Raw genomic sequence first — 20,746 nt, 5'->3', positions numbered from 1 at the left:
CACCAAAGAGAATTTTGAGGTACTAAAGAAATGTTTAACAAAATTTTGCCTACAGACTCAAGACTTGCTCTAGTATCTATTTATCTGTCATCTATCATCTATCATCTATCTATCCACACACAATTATATATATGTTATATATTTTTATTATGTATGTTATATATTTTTATTATCTATGTTTTATATTTTTATTACATATATGTATATATTTTTTTTTCTAAATTTTCCACTTTCCAGTGTTCTAATTTCTTATTTGGTCTTTCTTCTATATGTATGCTTGATACTTTGTCCTTCTACATAATAGTGGAGAATGACCAAAGAGCAACAGACGAGAAGTTAGAAATCCAGCTCCGCCATTCACCTGGGATATAACATGTACGAAGATTTCTTAAGCCACAGCGAACCTTGGTTTATCTCTTTCCAGAATGAGAGGGCTTACCTCACTGCCTTGCCTACCTCACAAGTGTTTGTTAGAACCAAATGAAATAATGTATTAGGAACCCATTTTGTAAACTGCATAGAGCGAGGTGACTGTTATTACTACAAGTTAAATTTCTCTGATCCTTAAATATTGGTAAATTTATTTAATTCCTAGTCTTGCCAGTGTGACTAGAAAGTATGAATCGATTTTCTGTTTCCATGGGCTGGACTGGGCTGGACTTTCTCCCTAACCTCACAATCCTTCAGAGACAGAACCTGTTAATTCTCTGCTAATTCTCTTCTGGACTAATACCAAACACCCAGACTGGGGTGTGATATTTGAAGGACCCCTTTTAGTCCATCTTTAGTTATTTTAATAAAACGTTAACTCTTTTTATCCCTTCCTTTTATTCTTCCACCAGTTGTAATCACAACGCAATTCAATTTAAACATAGTTATATCCCTTTAGTACATATAGCAGGATTTCACAGAGGTAGGTATACAGGACATCTATGGCCCTTTTGATATATTTTAAGAGATGAAAGAGTTGAATTTAAAAGCATTTCATTTTCAACAACATAAGCTCAAATGATTGTGTTTCAACCTAAAGACAAATTTCACATATTGCGTATTCTGAGCGAGTGTTGCCTTGTTCTGACCTCAAGATAACTAATCCATTTTCCCTGGGTCCCTCAGAATGCCACTGTTGTAAGCTCTATTGAACAATCTAATTCTGAGAAGGTACTTTAAAAATGTAAGCTGCTGTCCTGCCTTCTCCTCTTTTCAGTTTTGTCACTAACTTCCTTGACACCCCCAGCTTCCTCCTGTTTTCCATTAAAGTCCTTACTTTTATTATATAACATTCTAGCATGGGAAAAAGATACCACATGGTTAACCAGAATTCTTTACAAGTCTATCATTATCCTATTCGTTTCCAAGAAATAGTAGTAAAAAGACTATGTGATAAAAAAGCATATTTGAATTGCCCTTATTTTTATTTTTCCCCCTCACAGAATGCAGGTCAGGCCAGTATGGATCGAACTGTGCTCTGAAGTGTCAGTGTACCCACAGAGCTCACTGTAACTCTCATGTTGGAAGCTGCACTTGCCCCTCAAAGAGAATGGGTTCAACGTGTGAGGAAAATGATTTGGGCGAGCCTCAATAACCAAATACTAGCAGCTTTTCAGTGGGTGAATAGAATGTTGCCAGGGTTCACCCATGGTTCATCATCTTAACTTTGGCAGAGAAATGTACTTACTCAACAACTATCTTCGGCCCAGCTTCGCCTGTTGTGAGGTGAAAAACAGGACGTTTCAACTTTATGGCTTCCAAAGACAAGTTCCATTCTCTAACCTACCCTTCCCAACTGCTTTTTGCTGAAGAACATGCCCAAGAAAAAGAATGTTTTTTCAAGATCCCAATCATAGTAACATTTTGGACTAATAAATAAAACTTTTTTTTTTATATGCACAGGCGGTATTTAAATTTGGATTGAAGAACTGCTTCTCAGTTCAGGTTGGACTGCACTGAAATATTCACACCTATTCACCGAAGACCTCAGTGGCTATTAAGTAGCTGGATCCTCTTTAGAAATGTCTAGAATTTCATCTATTTATTCTCAGTATCCTGCTTCACAGTTCAGTCTGCTTCAGATTGTTAATGTATTGTATTTCAAACATGACTTTTGGTGTGGGAGACCATTAAGACGAAGCCACATAAAAATCAGTGTAAAAGTATGATGTGCACACTTATAATGAATCATCAAAATGTTTAGTGGTGTTCTCCCCATCAATGGTCAGCCTACAGGAAAAAAGTCAGTGAGCAAGGCAAGTTCTTAGCCAGCCCTCGGAGACAGATTTCCCATAGAGAAGGGCCTGCTGGGAATTAGGCTTTTAATCCACATTGGTATTCTTCACCCAAATTGCTCATCAACCAGGTAGGTTCCACAGCTGACTATTTGTAAGCACACACCCTCTGATAAGCCCAAGAAAGATCTAACGTTAAATATGATTGTATTTCTTCTTCTCAAGTAGTTTATGAACTACTAAATCTAAAATGTCAAACTACTGGTTAATTCACATTAGAAACAATAATTTTCTTGATTGGAAGTGCTTTTCTCATGTTATCTCTATTTGATTGGGATAAAAATAGAAAAAGAAATCAGACTAGATATTTGACTTAAATATAATGTCTAGAGTAGCTTGTGAATCAAAACTGATTTAGGATAGAATTTACTGAAGGATTTATTAAAAATACTTGGTGTTATCAATTCAGTATGGTTTCTGATGTTTACTTACATTTCCTATATCTCAGCACATTTAACAAATCTATAGCATACATATAATAGGCCAAACTTAATGTTTTTAAACGGTATCAAGGACTTGATAAGTAACACTTTAAGAGATTATTCTTTTTTTAATTTTTTTTAACATTTATTTATTTTTGAGAGTGAGAAAGACAAAGCATGAGCGGGGGAGGGGCAGAGAGAGAGGGAGACACAGAATCCGAAGCAGGCTCCAGGCTCTGAGCCATCAGCACAGAGCCTGACACAGGGCTTGAACCTGGGAACACCGACATCATGACCTGAGCTGAAGTCAGATGCCCAACCGACTGAGCCACCCAGGCGCCCCTTTAAGAGATTATTCTTAAATTTGGCTTAGTCTTAATAGAGTCATGATGACCTTATCTTTTTTTTCCCTCAAACTACAGTATTTGGAATTAAAGTTTTATGTTTATATTTAATTTCATTTAAACTATTTTTATCAACTCAGTTGAAAACTATGAGCATTCTGAGTACTTGTTCATTTTCTTTACCTTTTTTTTTTTAAGTGTCTCTTGGCTATACCTATCTGACCTGCAAAGAGAATAAGATATAGAAAAACAACATTCTCTTTTGGGCTGCCATCCACCGCTGGACTCCCTTCATTTCAAGACTTAAAAAAACAGTGACTACAGAGAAAAGAAGCAAGAAACCAGATTTCTCTTCCTTACTAGAGATGTTATCTCCTATTAAGACAGGCAAGAAACTCTAGATTTGGCAGGGTAAAAAAGAGTAAGACTTCTTTTGGTTGAATTTGTTTCCTTATGTACTGCTTAACTTTTTATAAATGTGAAACCATGTGTGTAAAATGCTAAACACAGTTCTTGGCAAATGTCAGGCGGTCCATATATTATCTTCTTTCACCTCCTTTTCCACCCCAAGCTCTAAAACAAATTTTGAGAGTGGGCAAAGTCAAAGCATGTGCTTGTACTTGCATAGTCACGTGACCCATTAAACAAATTGAGTTTCACTTTCCTTCTTAGACCAGTCAACAGGAAATAATGCAAGTGGCTGTTGCCCCATTTCTTTACAAAAAAAATTGTGGGTTGTCTTTCATATCAAAAAAGAAAACAGAGACATGTTTAAAGTCTGGAATATTTTCATCTTTCTTAAGTCATCTTGAATAATGTTGATTTAGGTGGTACCCTGCAAAAGTTAGTAGTCATATGGTAGGTCATCCCTCCTAAAAATAGTCCAGTCCTTCTGCTTGAGAACACTAGTAGATATCTGAAAATCATTTCAAGCAATACCATTTCATTCACGGACCAATATACCATGAATGATAATCTTAGATAATTGAATAACCAGAAAACTCTAAAATAGAATTTTCTTGCAAACTCATACAACACAATTTAAAAATTCATTTTTTTAATAACCGCCATTTTAGAATGCTTCAAGTTAAGAAAATAATGCATAATGACCTACATTTTTGAACAAATAAAGTATATTTTTTTATATTTATAAGGATTTAACTGAGTTTTCCACATGTAAACGGTTATTCTGGTACAGTGAAGGGTGATTTGGCTTCTAAGAAATAACTTGCACAAGATTACAAGGAGTTCAACGATTGTTTAATGTTTATTTATTTTTGAAGGAGGGAGAGACAGAGTGTGAGTGGGGGCGGGGGCAGAGAGAGAGGGAGACACAGAATCTGAAACAGGCTCCAGGCTCTGAGTTGTCAGCACAGAGCTGGATGCGGGGCTCGAACCCACATGAGATCATGACCGGAGCTGAAGTCGGAGGCTCAACAGACTGAGCCACCCAGGCACCCCAAGAGTTCAACTGTTGTTTAAAATGAAGCATGATTGGGACACGCTCATGGCTCAGTTGGTTAAGTGTTTGACTCTTGGTTTCAGCTCAGGTCATGATCCCGTGGTTTGTGGGTTCCAGTCCTGCATCAGGCCTATGCCGACTGCGTGGAGCCTGCGTGGGGTTCTCGCTCTCCTTGTCTCTCTGCCCCTCCCCCCTCTCAAAATAAATAAATAAACTTAACAAGATAAAATGAAGCATGATTTAGCAGGCATGTCCTCCTCACACTAAAGTCCAACACTGAATTAGAATCATTGTCATGAGGAAGAAATAATTTATATTACTCTTCTTATTTCTCCTCCGTATAGAATCTGCCCTTGGAATTTAGAAATTCTGACCCCAGAAAGAAACTCATCTACCCATTATACCCGTTTACAAAAGTGCCAATGCTGAGATAGTTCAGGCTCTTTCACTTGAAATACAAGATCAGAGTGGGGATTATTATGCTTTTCTGCAATAATATAGCTCAAGTTTAAAGAAAAGTGAGCAGATGTATGGAAGTGTGCTGGCTAATTTGGACTTTCAATCCAACATGCCTGGGATATACCATTTCAGTTTAACACCTAACTTTCCCCCTGCTTTTTCTAACTTCTACACTCATTTATTGAGTTTTCCAGATGAGACAGCTATTTGACACAGGTTAAATTATTTTTAGAGAACTTGGAAATCATTCCAAGAGTTAGTGGCAAGAATGGCATTTCCTTTGTTAGAAATAGCAAAGAAGGTTTGGCTTCTCCTGGGCCTCTTTCACCTTGGTTTCTCCAGGACCTGGTAATACAGATGTAGCAAGAATTTAAAAAAGCATTTTGATGAAGTGAACAAATAATAGCAACTGTCTACACTCCAGGAGTTATGTATGCAATTCAGTTGAAATAACTTTTCATGTTTCTATAATAGAAAAAAAGTCAAAGTAGCTGAGCTTTTAAAATACATTTCAAAGCGATTCCAAAGTTTTGACCGTTTTAGCCAATCATGTGATACTATGTTCTATTTTTCCTGCTTATATTTTATTTGTTCTAAATAAGAGACATAAAATCCAATAATTAAGGTTCAGGAAATATATTTCAAAGCAGTAGATACCTCTTTTTTATATTCTTACAAATTCATACTCTTTCATCTCTAAATCTTCTGTCAGGATTGTATGAAACACCAGTTCATCATTCTTCACTTTAATGTTTGTGTGCAAATAGCTCAAATTTCAAGGAATATTAATTAATTTAATGTTTATTTATTTTTGAGAGAGAGAGAGAGAAGGGAAGGGGCAGAGAGAGGGGGAGACCGAATCCCAAGCAGGCTCCATGCCATTAACACAGAGCCCGATGCAGGGCTCGAACCCACAAACCGTGAGATCATGACCTGAGCCAAAACTAAGAGTCAGACACTTAATGGACTGAGCCACCCAGGTGCACCAGTATATTAATTAATGTAAATAATGAATATTAACATTTTAATTAATATTCTTCCACTGGATATCTTAAAAATGTAGAGAAAGTTTAATCATAATGCCTCGACTTAAAAAGGACATAAAGATATTGCCCAGCTTTCATGAGACACATTCTCAATAGCCCATGAGGCAAAAAGATTCATGTAAAGATTTGAATATTAAGTGCTTAAGTGTTGACAATATTGGTCTCTTGAAATGTAGAGTATTGGTTTATGAATAAAATTCCATATGTAGGATTTGGATGGATATAGTAGCAAATGATTAACACGAATAATGAAGTTGTGACTTATTAGTTATCTAAATGCTCAACTGGTGATATTTTGAATCATTTACTAACTGAGAAGTACTTTCATTAGTGTCAGTTTTTAAACATTGCCTAAAAAGCAACTTTCTGTGTTTTACCTCTATCTTGAACTTCCTAACTCACTCAAAAGGATTTATTAAGTGTCTGCAACACTAGATACTGTTAGAGGCATGAAAAAACCAGTAGTGAACGAGATGGATGTGGTCCCTGCCTTCATAAACTTACAGTCTAGTAGGTGACATTAGCCCAAGAGACCAATGTTTTTCAACATTCTTAGCTTTGCAATGAGTTTTATAGTTCATCAATCCTTTTATGGTTCACTAATCCTTCTCTAAGTCTATTTCTCACAAATTTGTTAATTCTCCTTTATTAATACATGCTTTGATAAGTCAGATGTATTCCACCTAACCTTAAAAATCCACACAGCAGATTTTACTCTTAATGCCACTACAGGAAATGAAATATTTTTTTAAAAAAACTTGTGAAATGCCATTTTACATTTTTAGAACACTGTATTATTTTTTGCCATGCAAAATGGAAGCCTCCTTTCAAATCTGTTAGTGCAACTGTAACACCACGGGGATTTAGGGAGTGGAAGCACAAGGAAGAAAAAGAGTATTTCCCTTATTCTGACAACTGTCGTATAGTTCACCATCCACCACCGTCTTCTCTTTTGGCCAGGACAGTGTTTCCTGGTGATAGAGGAGGGGTTTTAGATGGTTTTTCTTTTAAGAATCTGCTTTTATTACAAGGCAAGTCATTCTCTCAAGCATTAAAAAATATCTTGCTTTTTAATAGTGCCTTAAAACAAGATTAAATTATTCATTTACTTTTTAAATTGTTGCAAAATACACACGATATGAAATTTACCATCACCGTTTTTCAGTATCCAGGTCAGTGTCATTAAGTACATGCGCGCTGTTTTGCTCTAATCATTAAGGATTATTTCTTTTAATGTCAGAAGAATTACCTGATGCCATTTGAGTAACAGGTACAGTCCCCAGTACCACAGCTATGGTATAGAGGCTCCCAAGGCCCTGGGTCCTTAATGCAGCATTTCCCAGTGAGTATCCCATGGAATGCAAATTCATAGTATTTAGGAAGGAGAAAAGAGGGAAGAGAGAGAATTCCTTGGGTCTTAGAGTAAAAAACAACACCAACAACGAGGAAATTCTGTGCTAAACAAATAAATAGCAGATTGCACTGCCATACTTATTAAGAACTCTAATATTCAATTGTGATTTGTAAATTTTCAGTAGGAAGACATAGTATGCAAAAAATTCCAAATTGTTTAACTAGGAGTCCCTTTTTTCAGGGGTGTTTTGAAAAACTAGTATCCCAAGGAACACCTTTGGTAAAAAATGGGAATAAATACATAATTGAGTGATCCCTCGGAAACATCCATGATCTGATACCATGATCACACATTTTTATGGTGTTTCTAGTAATTGCCTGAGAGAATTCTGAGCAAGGCTTGTATTACTTTATAGTTTCTCATGGATTTGCTATGAGCCAGTATTTCTCGAATGGAACTTGGGAAATGCAAAGTAAAATGTTGATAAAGCTCTTTTGAAGAGTTCTGCCTTTCTTGCTTATCTGATTAATATGTGAAATTGAGTCACTTTTAAACATTAAGGACAATTAGGAAGAGGTGAAATAAATTGTATTCTTTTTAAATGAAATATTATAAAACTTTTATAGGAATATGTATTAGAAAATAAAAGACCAAAGTTTTACTAACATCTGGGCATTTTATAGTAGTTTTACATACCATATCTTGAATAACCCCTGGGGATTATTTAAATGATTTAAAAATTCCAAAGAGAATGTTTAGTAGCATACTGGAATGAATATAATTCCTTTTTGAGAATCACTAAATGGTTACATAAGTCCTCGTCATATCATAATTGAAGTGTATAAATTCTAATACTACAGTTATTATGATCTAAGTATTATTTGCTAATGATCCTTATATCATTTATTAAGTGCTTAACATAAATTAACCCCAGCTCTACGTGCACACACACACACACACACACACACACACACACACACACATATGCACAGGCCTATTTATGTTTTTGGTAAAAGGTTGTGGGGAATTTCCTTTTGAATTATATATTTAAGACAGTTTTGGTTAAAACTCTTTAAAATTCCACATTATTACAAATGAATGTGCAGTGTGGCATTCAGAAAAACCATCTTTCTCTCTAACAAAAGCCTCCAGTATTACATGACTTTGATATATATATTTACATTTTAAATTAATAAATAGTGATACAAATCAGTTCACATAGGATCAGGCAAAAATAACCTTCTATTCATAATTTGAGATATTATAACCTAGCTATATTACATGTCAGAAAACCAAGCAAAACAAGGGGGCAACACTTAAACAGAGTATAGAATCTTGCATTACTTGGAATCACAGAAGCACAAAATTGGAAAATACCTTAAAGCCCCTCTAGTCTTTAAGTTTTATAGACAAGGAAACTGAGGCTCAGAGAATTCGGTCCCGCAGTGAATACATCGCAGAACCAAGACTCTCTTGTCCTATATCCTTCGTGTTTTGCTTTTTGGTTGTTACCTTTTCTGAGACACGTGAGAAATTCCTTTAGCTAGAAGGGTCAGTGAACTTTGCTTTACAGAAATCCCTTTGGATTCTAGCTGTAATACCATAGAACTTTCAAACTTGCAGTGCCCCCCTTTTTTTGGATATTCACACTGATTCTGGAAGCAGTAGTTAGATACAAATATAAGGAATGGAAGCCAATAACAGGTCCATGGTCCTGGTGATTTCACGGTGTTCCAAGAAAAATAATCTGAATTTTAAAGGTTTTTATATCTTCTTTACCATATATTATCCAAATTTATTTTGAAAGACTGTTTAGCCTACATATTTTAACAATATTTTATTTTGCCATTGCTATCACTTTCTATAATGAATAATAAGCACAATTCCTATATTTATGCCACATATACATGAATTCTTCATTTAAGTTTATCATATAAGTGCCAAAGAAACCTCTAAAAAGTATTTTTGGTTGCTACACCACTTGTAACCTTAAGGAAAAGTTGCATTAATGTGTTTTTCCCCCATTAGTGTGAAAGCACTTGGGATTAAAAACCCCAGAGATATCGGGGTGCCTGGGTGGCTCAGTCAGTTAAGCATCTGACTTTGGCTCAGGTCATGATCTCGTGGTCCATGAGTTCAAGCTCCACGTTGAACTCTGTGCTGACAGCTCAGAGCCTGGATCCTGCTTCGGAGTCTGTGTCTCCCTCTCTCTCTGCCCTCCCCCGTTCATGCTCTGTCTCTCTCTGTCTCAAAAATAAATAAACGTTAAAAAAAAATTAAAAAAAAAACAACCCAGAGATATCAATGCATCAATTCTATATACATTTAATTAACCAAGTGTACTGTCTGATACTCAAGAATTCAAAGAAATTTAGAATATACATACATATATGCATATATATGCATATACATATATATGTATATATATATATACACATATGTACGCATATATATATATATATATATATATATAGATATAGATACACATATACTTCTGAGGCAATGCTTATCAACATTGATCAGGAAGCAGAACAAGTGAATATCATGGTACTCAAAATGGTATATGGATTAGTGGAATATTCAATCATACTACATGAGCTGGAATCAGAACTATTTAGAAAACTATAACTTCTATTATAGGTATATAAAACAGAAATCTTAAACATGGGAATATATGACACCAAAAATATATTAACTATTCTATTAGGCACAATCACCTTTCTCAGAAATTCCATCAGTACATATTTTGTGATACTTGGACATTCATTTTGTCAGACTCAACAATTCTTGGACATCAGTTTTTTAAAAGAGAACTGTTATTGATGAAAATATTAAAGAAAATCCAATCAAATGTGAACTTGGTAAATGACTGGCCATATTCAACTAAACAGTGGAACCCTTCTCCACATTTTCAGCACACCATTGTAGAGTTTGAGAACTGTTGTCTCAAAGTCTATATTATAGTTTACTGATCAATTATTTAAATAATAGGTAAATACAGTGACTGTTATTTCAGTCTATAAATGTATAAGTTTTAAAAATAGAGAACCTAAAACTTTATTCAATAATGTACTTTTTAAAACAAACTTGGGTATATAAAAATCATGCCTCTTTTAAATAAATACTTTATGATATTTTTGTGATACTGTATGTTAAGAGTCACAAGCATCTTCAGGTGCCTGGGTGGCTCAGTGGGTTGGGTCCAGATCTTGACTTCAGGTCAGATCATGATCTCACAGCTAGTGGGTTCAAGCCCCGCGTCAAGTTCTGCACTGACAGTGTGGAGCCTACTTGGGATTCTCTCTCTCCCTCTTTCTCTGCTCCTTCCCTGCTCCTGTGTGTGCGCGCACACGCGCGCGCTCTCTCTCTCTCCCTCTCAGAATGGGTAAATAAACTTTACAAAAAAAAAAGAGTCATAAGCATAACTGAAATATGCCTTTTGGAATGAATTGTTTAAACTTGAGAAATCAATAGCTAGTTATTTAAAAAAAAAAGGTTAGATAAGTCTGATATCTGTTGGCTCCCCATCATTTGATTTGACAATGTCAGTTGTCAGTTCACTGGAAGGCATGATGTCTTTTCCACTCTGATTATTTGAAAGTATTTGTTGTGACAAATTAATCTTTTTGAAAGGCTTTTCCTTTCCCCTTTATCTCCTTGGTCTAGTCTTGCATTTATAGGTATTTTTCTCTTGGATATTTTATCCTGATTTCTTTTTTTTTTCTTTCTTTGTAAACAATAGTATGTTATCTTTCCTAACTCACAGGGTTGGTGCCAAGTTATTTATTCATGAGGGAATATTTCTTAGACATTAAAGTATTGTGTGTATGTTATTATCCTTTTTATCATTATTTAATCAAGCAAAATGCAGTGAGTCAACTGGCTCAGTGTATAGATAAAGTAGTCTTAACAGATGTTTTTTTCTCAAACATCTGATTGTGTTTATCTTTGGGTGATGATAATAATTACATAATTAGCTAGTGACATTTATCAAGTTCTTAATATATACCAGACACTATAATAAGCATTTTTCAAACAATTTAATTAATCGTCACAATAATTATTTGGTAGATATGGGCCTGTATCTGAGTTTTCTTTTTAACGGTTGAGAAAGTTAATACCAAAAAGAATCAGATAACTTATACAGGTCCTATGGCTCTTAAGTGGGACAGAGCTCAGGTTTGTCTGATTCTGGGAGCCAAGCTCTGGACTATATTATGCATGCAATTTTGAAACACTACCATATAAGATGAAAATCTATAGCTGGAAATGTTGGAAGGTAATAGAAATTTGGTGAATCCAAATAAGAGTGTGTTCATACTACAGATGCTGATTCAGACACATGGATTTAGTCACATTTTCAACCACCATTATTTTGCTGTATGAAAAATGCATCTGTATACTCTTTTGGAAGATGTATATAAGAAATTAATAAATAAATGGTATCTCCGGGTGGTTTTGACTTTATACAAAAAACATTCACAGTAATTTCAGCTGCACCTTGTTCTGTCCCAATTCCCAACCAGATTCTTAAAAATCAGAATAAAAAAAAAATCTGTGGGTATTCTAAGATATTGCATGCTTTGGTTCTTCACTTACAACAGTATTTCCAGCTAACTTTTGTCCCTGCTTATTTGTCCACTTAACATCAGGCTTTTGTTATGGACATTCTTTGCTGGGGCAAGGACATCAGGTTTTCTTTTCACATTTTTAGGTACATAATACTGTTTCTCAGGACTCACAGGGATAGAGCTTACATTCTTCATTTAAAAACTTTTGACAATGACTCTTTGCACCAAGAAATCCATCATCTATACCATCCCCTTCCTACTTAAGTTTCTACATCCATTCCACCACGTGCCCTCGAGCCACAATGAAGAATTGCTTTACCTCTGAACTCACCATACCCCCATACCATTCTGGCTGCTCAGAATGCTCTTTATTCTCTGCATGGTGAATTATTCATCCTTAAAAGATCATTCAAAGAGTCTTACCTAATCCTCCACCCCCACCCAAAAGCATACAGAAGTTTTCTTTTCAAACTTCTACAGCACAGAAGCTGGCACATAATGGGAGAGAAACAATGATTTATGGAATTGTCAACAGCATTAAAAATGAATTAGAGACTGATCTACCTGTCAGGAGGCCTCTTCTCTCTTAGAAAATTTAGAGCTCCTTGTTTAAATTTCAAACACTCATTTCCCTTGTGGCTATTATTGGCTTGGACCAGCAATAGCCAAATGAACATATGTGGACAGTAGATGCCAAATAATGTGATTTTATTGAAATATGCATGTGGCTTTTTTGTTGGCGGGAGAGTATACTGCTATCCCACCATATATACTTAGTTCAAAAAATGCAGCATAAGGAAAAAAACAGATCCCATCTGCCAGGCAAAATAGCTATAAAGTGGAGAAATCAGGTTTTTAATGAATCCATTGAGAGTGACTTGAGTTATTTTTTAATGTAAGAGCAAATAAACTCTTGAGCAGAGCTGCATAGCCATGTAGTATTCTTTTAATTTATAGCTAGGCCAAGTCCAAATCCTGGTTTTAGCTAAATTAGAATGTTCCCAGAAGAGAGAATGATTAGACAATACAAGCAGGCTTATATTGGCCTCCTAAAATTTGGCTCACAGTCTAAAGGCACTAGAATTCCATTCTCAATTCAAGACATGTAAACACTTCTCTACATATTCATGAGACTCACTGCACAAGTTGGCTGGATTTTTCTGTTTTCTTTAGCGCATATCCACAAAAACAAGAGTGTTGCTCTCCCATATTCCAGTCTGAAGGAGTGTGGGATAAGGGCAAACACCTGTTCTTTCTTCTTTCTTGGCCAGTATTTTCTGTCTCCATTTTTGGACTTCCATTGTGATCAATGCTTTTTTTTCACCCCTTTTTTACTCATGGGATTATTTGAAATATAATTCATTCATAGGATTTTAATGGTTAACAAAGAAAGATCCTCTATTGATAAAAATTAATTATGAGGTACATCATGTGAAGACCAAGACATCATAAACAATCAGAGGTTTTGGGGGCTTGTCACTATTAAGATGTATTGTTTTCCTTAATATTTCACAGCATTCTCCTTCACAGCAGGATGGAGAACTCTGCAGAAACATGACTTTGAATCTCACATGAGTCCTGTACCAATTGAGTATCTTGGATAGGGGTTTAATATGTCTACCCCAGGAAGTAATAGCTTTGTGATCCAAGCAATACTTACTCCTTTGTTTGTTTGTTTGTTTATTTATTTATTTATTTATCCATTCATTCATTCATCCATTCATTTAATCCTATTAATGAATTTGTTTATTTTTTTCAAGTTTTTATTTAAATTCTAGTTAGTTAACATATGGTGTAGTATTGGTTTCAGGAGCAGAATTTAGTGATTCATCACTTACATATAACACCCAGTACTCATCCCAACAAGTGCCCTCCTTAATATCCATCAGCTATTTAGCCTATCCCTTATCTGAATAGAGAGGGACAAAGTTCTTCACTCAAAGTTACAAGGAGATTAAATAAAAATAGATTGCAATACTGCACCGTATAGATTCTGAATAAATAGAAGTGGAATCTGCAGTATGCAGTCTATGTAGTCTATGTAGACTACATCAGTTTCATCTGTTAATAGCAATACCATTGACAATAACAATAACAGCACTTTCCCACTGAGTACAGAAAGCTGGCCTAAGACTGTATGTATATTAGTTCTGTAACTCCTGCAATAGCCCTTGTGCAGTTCCTCTTGTTATTTATATTCTTTTATCTGTAGAGAACAAGTCTACAGTCTCATAAATACTGTCGTGTACAGGACAGTATTTCCCAAATAAAAAACCAGAACATGGGAAGTGACCGTGGAAAGTTTAACATGATGGATTTGAAATTAGAGGCTTTCTCCGAAAAAAGAGAATTAAGAATTACAGTTCTCCCTTTTATGACATGTCTTTATATTTCAGAAGAAAGGTAAAAAAAAAAATCACATTTTTAGTATTTATCAAGGGAACATTTCCAGCGGGCTCAATCATTCCTCTGGTATTCATGCCTTTGAGTAGAGTAAGTAATCTAAATATCGAAATTACCCAGAATTCTAGATATCTATATTCTGTTACTTTTACTAGCAGATAAATGGCTATTGGTGTTTGGAACAAAGTTTCTGACACTATTTGGCTGGTCCCTAAAAGAATGGTATTACAAAAATATTTGCTTTCTACCTAAAGCCAAAGAAAGGTGAGGAGGTCACACTCATTAAGGATCACAGAAGTGGCATCCTGAATTAGGAAGGAGACTGAGATGTCTGGGAAACTGATCACAGATTTTGAGTAAAATGGTATGGAAATTGATGAAATAGAGAAAAGACTGGATAATATGGGTCATTTCTAAATCTGTGATCAGATGAGCTGTAGAAATCTGATCCCATCCCATCTTACTCTTTGTTATTTTTCTCAAGTCCCTGCAAACCCCAAGCCACGGAAACCCCACCTTACTATTTATGGTACATAATTGACACATTGTGTCATTGTGACTTAGAGGAGTCACTATATTCTGTAATTTCTATTCTACTTATATCAGGCGTGTTATCATGAGGAATTGACTGCTCCTTTAGCATTGTGCTCAAGGGCAATTTGCCCCAGTGACTCCTTGGAAAATGCTGGACTCAGCATTTTCAGTCACTATGAGAGGAAAGTGAGAGTGGGGAAGGGGGAAGAACAGAGAGGAAAAGAAAAACCAAGACTTATGACCTCTAGAGTCTTGGGCAAATATGTTAGCAATGTTTAAAGTAATTGAATCCAAGGGTTGAAAGGACCTTAAAAACCCCATATTCTTAGTCTTCACTCAGCATCATTTTTATAACTGTCTGATATCCATCCAACTTCTTCTTGAATATCAGTTTGTTCCCTTATTGTTAGAAATGTCTTTCTTAAATTAAGACAAGTGCTGATTCCATAGAACTTCTAGTCTTTGGAAAATAAGTCTTGATACTCCTCTACCTGACAGTCTTTCAAATGGTTGGAGCCAGCCTTCATGTTTCATTACTCTTTTTTTTTCGCCAGGTGAAAAATCATCAGTGTTTTCACAGCTCCTGATATCATTTGCCAGCCCCCTCTGAAAGTGTCCCAGATTCACAGTGAGTCCTTTTTACGATTGCCAAGTTGTAGCTGTTGTTTAAAATAATTATTATATAAAGCTTATTGTTTCTCTCCTAATTGTTTAAGTAATATATGCTTATTGTGGCAAATCACCCATAATCTCACCCCTGAAATAACGACCCTTTATGTTTTCATGTACTTCCTTTCATCTTTATATATTTTAAATTGTTTTATAAAATAGATTATGGATACATTTTGAGTCCTGCTTTGTTTCTCATGTTAATTTCCTACCTCCTTAACACTCTTTGAGAAGATGTCTACAGCAATTCATCCTAAATTTAGTATTTTAAATAATATCCTGATAATATCTTCTTCTTGACCCCTTTACCCTAAGTGTCTTCAGAAATTCTTTTTGAAGCATTTAGTCAACATCAGGACTATGGGTTTAAAGACTTGTAGCAACTGCTAGGTAATCATTGATGATAAAGCACTTCAAGTACAATAGAAAGCCAATGTTTTTTTTTTTTTAGAAAGTTGGTTTAAACTGGGAACACTTCTCTCTTTGTTGACCAAGTCTTCCTTCTTGAAAAGACACTTCTGAAGCAGATAAAAAAAAAATTTGTACTCTGTTCACAAGACATTTAATCTTTGTATTCTTATGGTGACAAACTGAGTTGCTATTAGCCAAGGAGACTGTCTCTTGATGACAGAGGTGAATCCCCAGTGAAAGGAATCAAGTAAAGGTGAGGCAGAACAAGGCTTTGTAACCATAGTTACTTTAAGTCTAAGATTATAAACATATTGCCTCCATTATGAAAGATGCATTAACATTCCTTTATGTCCAGTCTTAGAAACCTTGTTATCAAGGCTAGCCTGTTTACTTACTTATCTCTTAAGAGATGGCTAGGCTTAATTAACACTTAAACATTAACCTTGAAAATAGTCCTAGAAAGTGATCAGGGAGGGGGGATAGAACTCTTTGAAAATGGGATGGAGTGATCTCAAAGAGATACTCAAATTCTAAGAGAAGCAAAGACTTTATCTTATGAGCCTCTTCAAGAATTTGTTTTTGCTGACCCAGAAAATTCTGGAAATGACCTCCTATGTCTCTATTCATGCACCTGAATGAAGTGGAGGGTGAAATGGGGGTACTTTAGAAAGCAATCCCTAAAAACAAAATTGCTATGTACTTTGCAGCTAATCATTCATCTAGTTGTAGCAGATGTTTTCTTGTAAATGGTAGAAAATATTCACCGTAAACCACTGGAATGATTAATATATTCATAACAATAAAGTAGAATGTTCTTTTATGACTAGGCTGTCACCACATTTGGGAAACTGCTGCCTCAGATTTTTTTTTCTGCCTTTGTAGCAAACATCCTGACAACCACACAATTTTAGCTTTTGCATGAGAGGCTGGCTATTGAAAACCATTACATCTATTATAGATGTAATGTATTGTTTCTATATCCATGGAGTTTTTGAGATGAAGATTCCGATAGAAATTGTCCCTACCTATGCATAATAAATGTCCAGGATAAGAAGTTTTCAACTGGCATTCCAAAAGTTTTCTAAAGTCTAACATTAGCCTTATTTGAGATCTTTTCTAAAGTGCCTTTTTCCTTTGTAAAGCAAGGAGAAACTTTACTCTCACTCAAAGCGGGACTAGATCACTTTATGTGATAATCATCTCTAACTTGACTCCTAATGCTTACTTGACTCTTATGCATATTGCAGAATTTAGCTTAAACATAATTTTCTCAATGAAACCTGTTTTTCTGCACTAAATTAACTAGCCTACCACCCACTACCTGATCGTATTTTATACCTTCACAGTATCCTAAATTTCTTCATGTGACCTAGCAAATTTGTAATTCTCTTACTCAATGCCTATATTCTCCACTAAGTTTAAAACTATGTCAAAACAGAGACCTAATCTGCACTTTCTCATTGCTGTTTTCCCGGAACCAAAGATAGTGCCTTGTACATGGCCAGTCTTCCACAAACATTTGCTGAATGAATAATATTGATGCATTAAATATACTCTATTGGGATCCTTGAAGCATGAGCTTTCCCATAATATCACTTAACTAGTTTTATCTGAGAAAGGAGCTGGAAGTGGAACTCCATATTTTGAAATGCAAAATCTAGAATGTCTGGATTTGAGCATATTCGTGGTTAGTGAAAAAGTCTACCATTTTGGGAAAACGCAAGGATTTCTCCTTTTCTATTCTCTATCATACCCCAGGAGGAGGATAAATATGAAGAAAGGGCAGTATTGGATCATACACAAGGATATAAAACACTCCATGTGACAATGAAAGGGGTTAAATCATCTTGTGATCCAGTAAAAAATTTCCTTCATACTTGGGAATCAATTTTCATGCTCTTGGTAAGTGATAATACATGCTATAGTAAGAGAAAAATTAATGGCATACGGTCAGAGGAAACCTTTAGAAAGTATAGATTATTATTTCTATTTATTTGCTTTGTTATAGATCAAACCACTAATACTGTTTTATTTTGTTTTAAAGAGAAATTATATAGTAACATTTTTAAGTTTTCTTCTTTGTAGAGTCTCCTTATTTTCAGGGTATTGAAATAGCTATTCCAGGTAATTACAATGTATACTGAGGAGAAGAGACAAATCTCCTTTGCAAAAATATTCCAAGTATTTTATGTAGGTACTCTACCCCAAAGGAGGTGGAGCATAAATCCCCATTACTTAAGTATGGGTTATGAATAGTGAATTCTTTCCAAAGGTATCATACACATGGGGTGGGATAGAATAAGTTTACAGTGAAGAAATCTTACAAACACTACCTCAGCGGGGTGATCAAGGTTGACATCAGCAGTGATAAGTCATGTTGGTGATATGATGATGTGATTAAAATGATACCTTATTTCTTGTGATCTTCCTCCTAAAACTTACTGTCCCAGTCTAATCATGAGAAAAACATCAGCCAAATCCCAACAGAGGGATGTTCCACAAAACACTTGACTAGTACTCCTCAAAATCATCAAGCCAACAACAAACAAGGGAAGTCAGAAATTGTCATAGGAGAAAGAAGCATATGGAAACACTACAACCAAATGCAATATGGTATCCTCAACAGGCTAGGACACAGGTAAAAATTAAGAAAATCTGAGTGAGGTGTGCACTTTAATTAATAGTAATGTATCAATATCAGTTCATTAGTTGTTACAAGTGTACCCTACTCATGTAAGATGTTAATAAAGGAAACTGTGTGTGGGAATTCTCTGTAGTATATCTGCAATTTTTCTTTAAATCTAAAATTGTTCTAAATTGAAAAGTCTAATTTTTTTTTAAATGACTCTTTCAGCCTTAGAAATCTTATCAGACTAAAATTCTTGTGGCCACAAGTTGAATCCTATTTATTCTGGTTGTTTTTAAAAGAGTAGGATTGTATTTGTTTCTTATGGCTGTCATAACAAAGTATCACAAACTGTGTGACTTACATAACAAGATTGTCTCATAGCTCTGCTAGATACAAGTCTGAGATCAAAATGTCAGCAAGGTTGGTTCTTTCTGAGGGCTGTGAGGAAAATTCTGTTCCATGCCTCTCATCTAACCCCTGCTGGTGTCTGGCAATCTTTGACATTCTTTGGCTTATAGATGCAGTGCCCTGATCCCTGCCATTATCTTCACACGGTGTTCTCCTTGTCTGTGTGTGTATCTGTCTCTTCCTAGGTTTCCATTTCAGAAGGGTACTAGTCATATTAAATTAGGTTCTACACTAATAAGCTCAACTTAACTTGATCTACAAAGACTTCATTCTCAAAGTCACATTCATAGGTACTGGGTACTTTCAAGATTTCTTGGAGGGACGCAATTTAATTCATAACCCAATCTTTGAAATCTAAATGTCTGTTCATCTAGGAAATCACCTCACTTATTGGATGACCAAATTAGACTGGTATTGTTTGGATAGTTTTCTTATGAGCCTATAACTGATACTTACTGCAAGTGATCTTGGAGTTAATGAACTACTGACCCTTTCATGGGGCCAACCAGATTTCAGGCTTTTTAGTACATTTGAGTTGACACAATCACAGCTAAAACTACAGATATAGATCCAGCTACTTTTTAAATTGACAAGAATTTTTAAGCTCAAGTGAATATAAGTACATTGAATTTGGATATGCATATTTCTCTCTTCTTGTCCCCACTACTCCTCTCCATCTGCCTCACGTCCACACATGTTCAATAGTCAAAGTGTTCAGATATTATTATAAAGCACAATACTGATCAATCATAAAGAATTTTTCAAGGCATAGTTCCAAGAAATCTGCCCAGCCAAGCCTTTTGGAGACAATATGTATGTAGACAGGAGCACCTGTCTATGGAGTAGATTACGGACTCCTCAACTAATCAGATTTATGAACCCACTAATGTGGGCATTTATCCTATCCTCTTTCTCACCTGTTATAATGGATATACTGCTATTACTCCTTTTTAAGGCTAATTTCTCCAGTTGGCTTCAAATCACATCACTTCAAAGAGACACAAAATAAACACTATAAATAAGTAAAATGCATATTTTAGATAGTATATAAAATAGTAATGAGTGTTAAGAAAAAAAATAAAGCATAGAAAGACAACATAAAATGATGTCAGACTACATGAAATTTTAGATAAGATGTTTAGGGATGATCACACTGAAAAGTTAACTGTATAGTGAAGAACCAAAAGAAATGAGAAATTCAGGTATGTGGACATCCGCAGGGAGACAACCAGTAATGTTCCAGGCAGAGGGAACAGCTAATCTGAAAGCAGTAAAGAGAGGGCCTTCCTGGCATGTTTGAGACCCAGGTGGCTGGAACAGAGAGAATGAAGGGGGGAATATTAAGAGACGAAATCAGAGAGATATCAGGGAACCAGATTACTTAGGTGGTTGTTCAACATAGTCTTTTGGTTTTTACATTGAATGATGTAGAAATCCATTGAACTATGTTTGAAAAGAGGAATCACAAGAAAATAACCATGCTTTCTGGGGAGAGGATAAATTATGGAGAACTGGGGGCAAAAGAGGGAGGCTAGTGAGGGACTATTGGCAATAACCGAGGCAAGAAAAGATGGTGTCAAGGATGTTAATGGAATGGGAAGAAGTTGTTAATTTTGGATACAATTTCATGCAGAATGAAGAACATTTGCTGATGCAATCGATGTGAAGAGTGGGAAAGAGAGGAGGAAAAAAAGCCACCACAAGGTGTAGGGAAGATTGAATTACTGTTTAAGTGAGATGGGAATAACT

The 20,746-nt window shown here is 35.3% G+C and overlaps 1 long non-coding RNA gene across 1 annotated transcript in view; it reads left to right on the top strand.

Annotated features, from left to right (window-relative positions):
* LOC109491399 overlaps nt 1-20,473 on the top strand; it is a 36,763-nt gene extending 16,290 nt beyond the window's left edge. The window contains exons 8-12 of the long non-coding RNA XR_006585276.1: nt 1,434-2,356; nt 3,250-3,472; nt 15,435-15,508; nt 17,719-17,862; nt 18,411-20,473. This is a non-coding gene — a long non-coding RNA (uncharacterized LOC109491399). The remainder of the gene's footprint in view (nt 1-1,433; nt 2,357-3,249; nt 3,473-15,434; nt 15,509-17,718; nt 17,863-18,410) is intronic.
* Nucleotides 20,474-20,746: the final 273 nt, after the last annotated feature.

Source organism: Felis catus, chromosome C2 (assembly GCF_018350175.1).
Source record: "Felis catus isolate Fca126 chromosome C2, F.catus_Fca126_mat1.0, whole genome shotgun sequence".
NCBI classification, from domain to species: domain Eukaryota; kingdom Metazoa; phylum Chordata; class Mammalia; order Carnivora; family Felidae; genus Felis; species Felis catus.
This window is presented reverse-complemented; position numbering and strand designations above follow the sequence as displayed.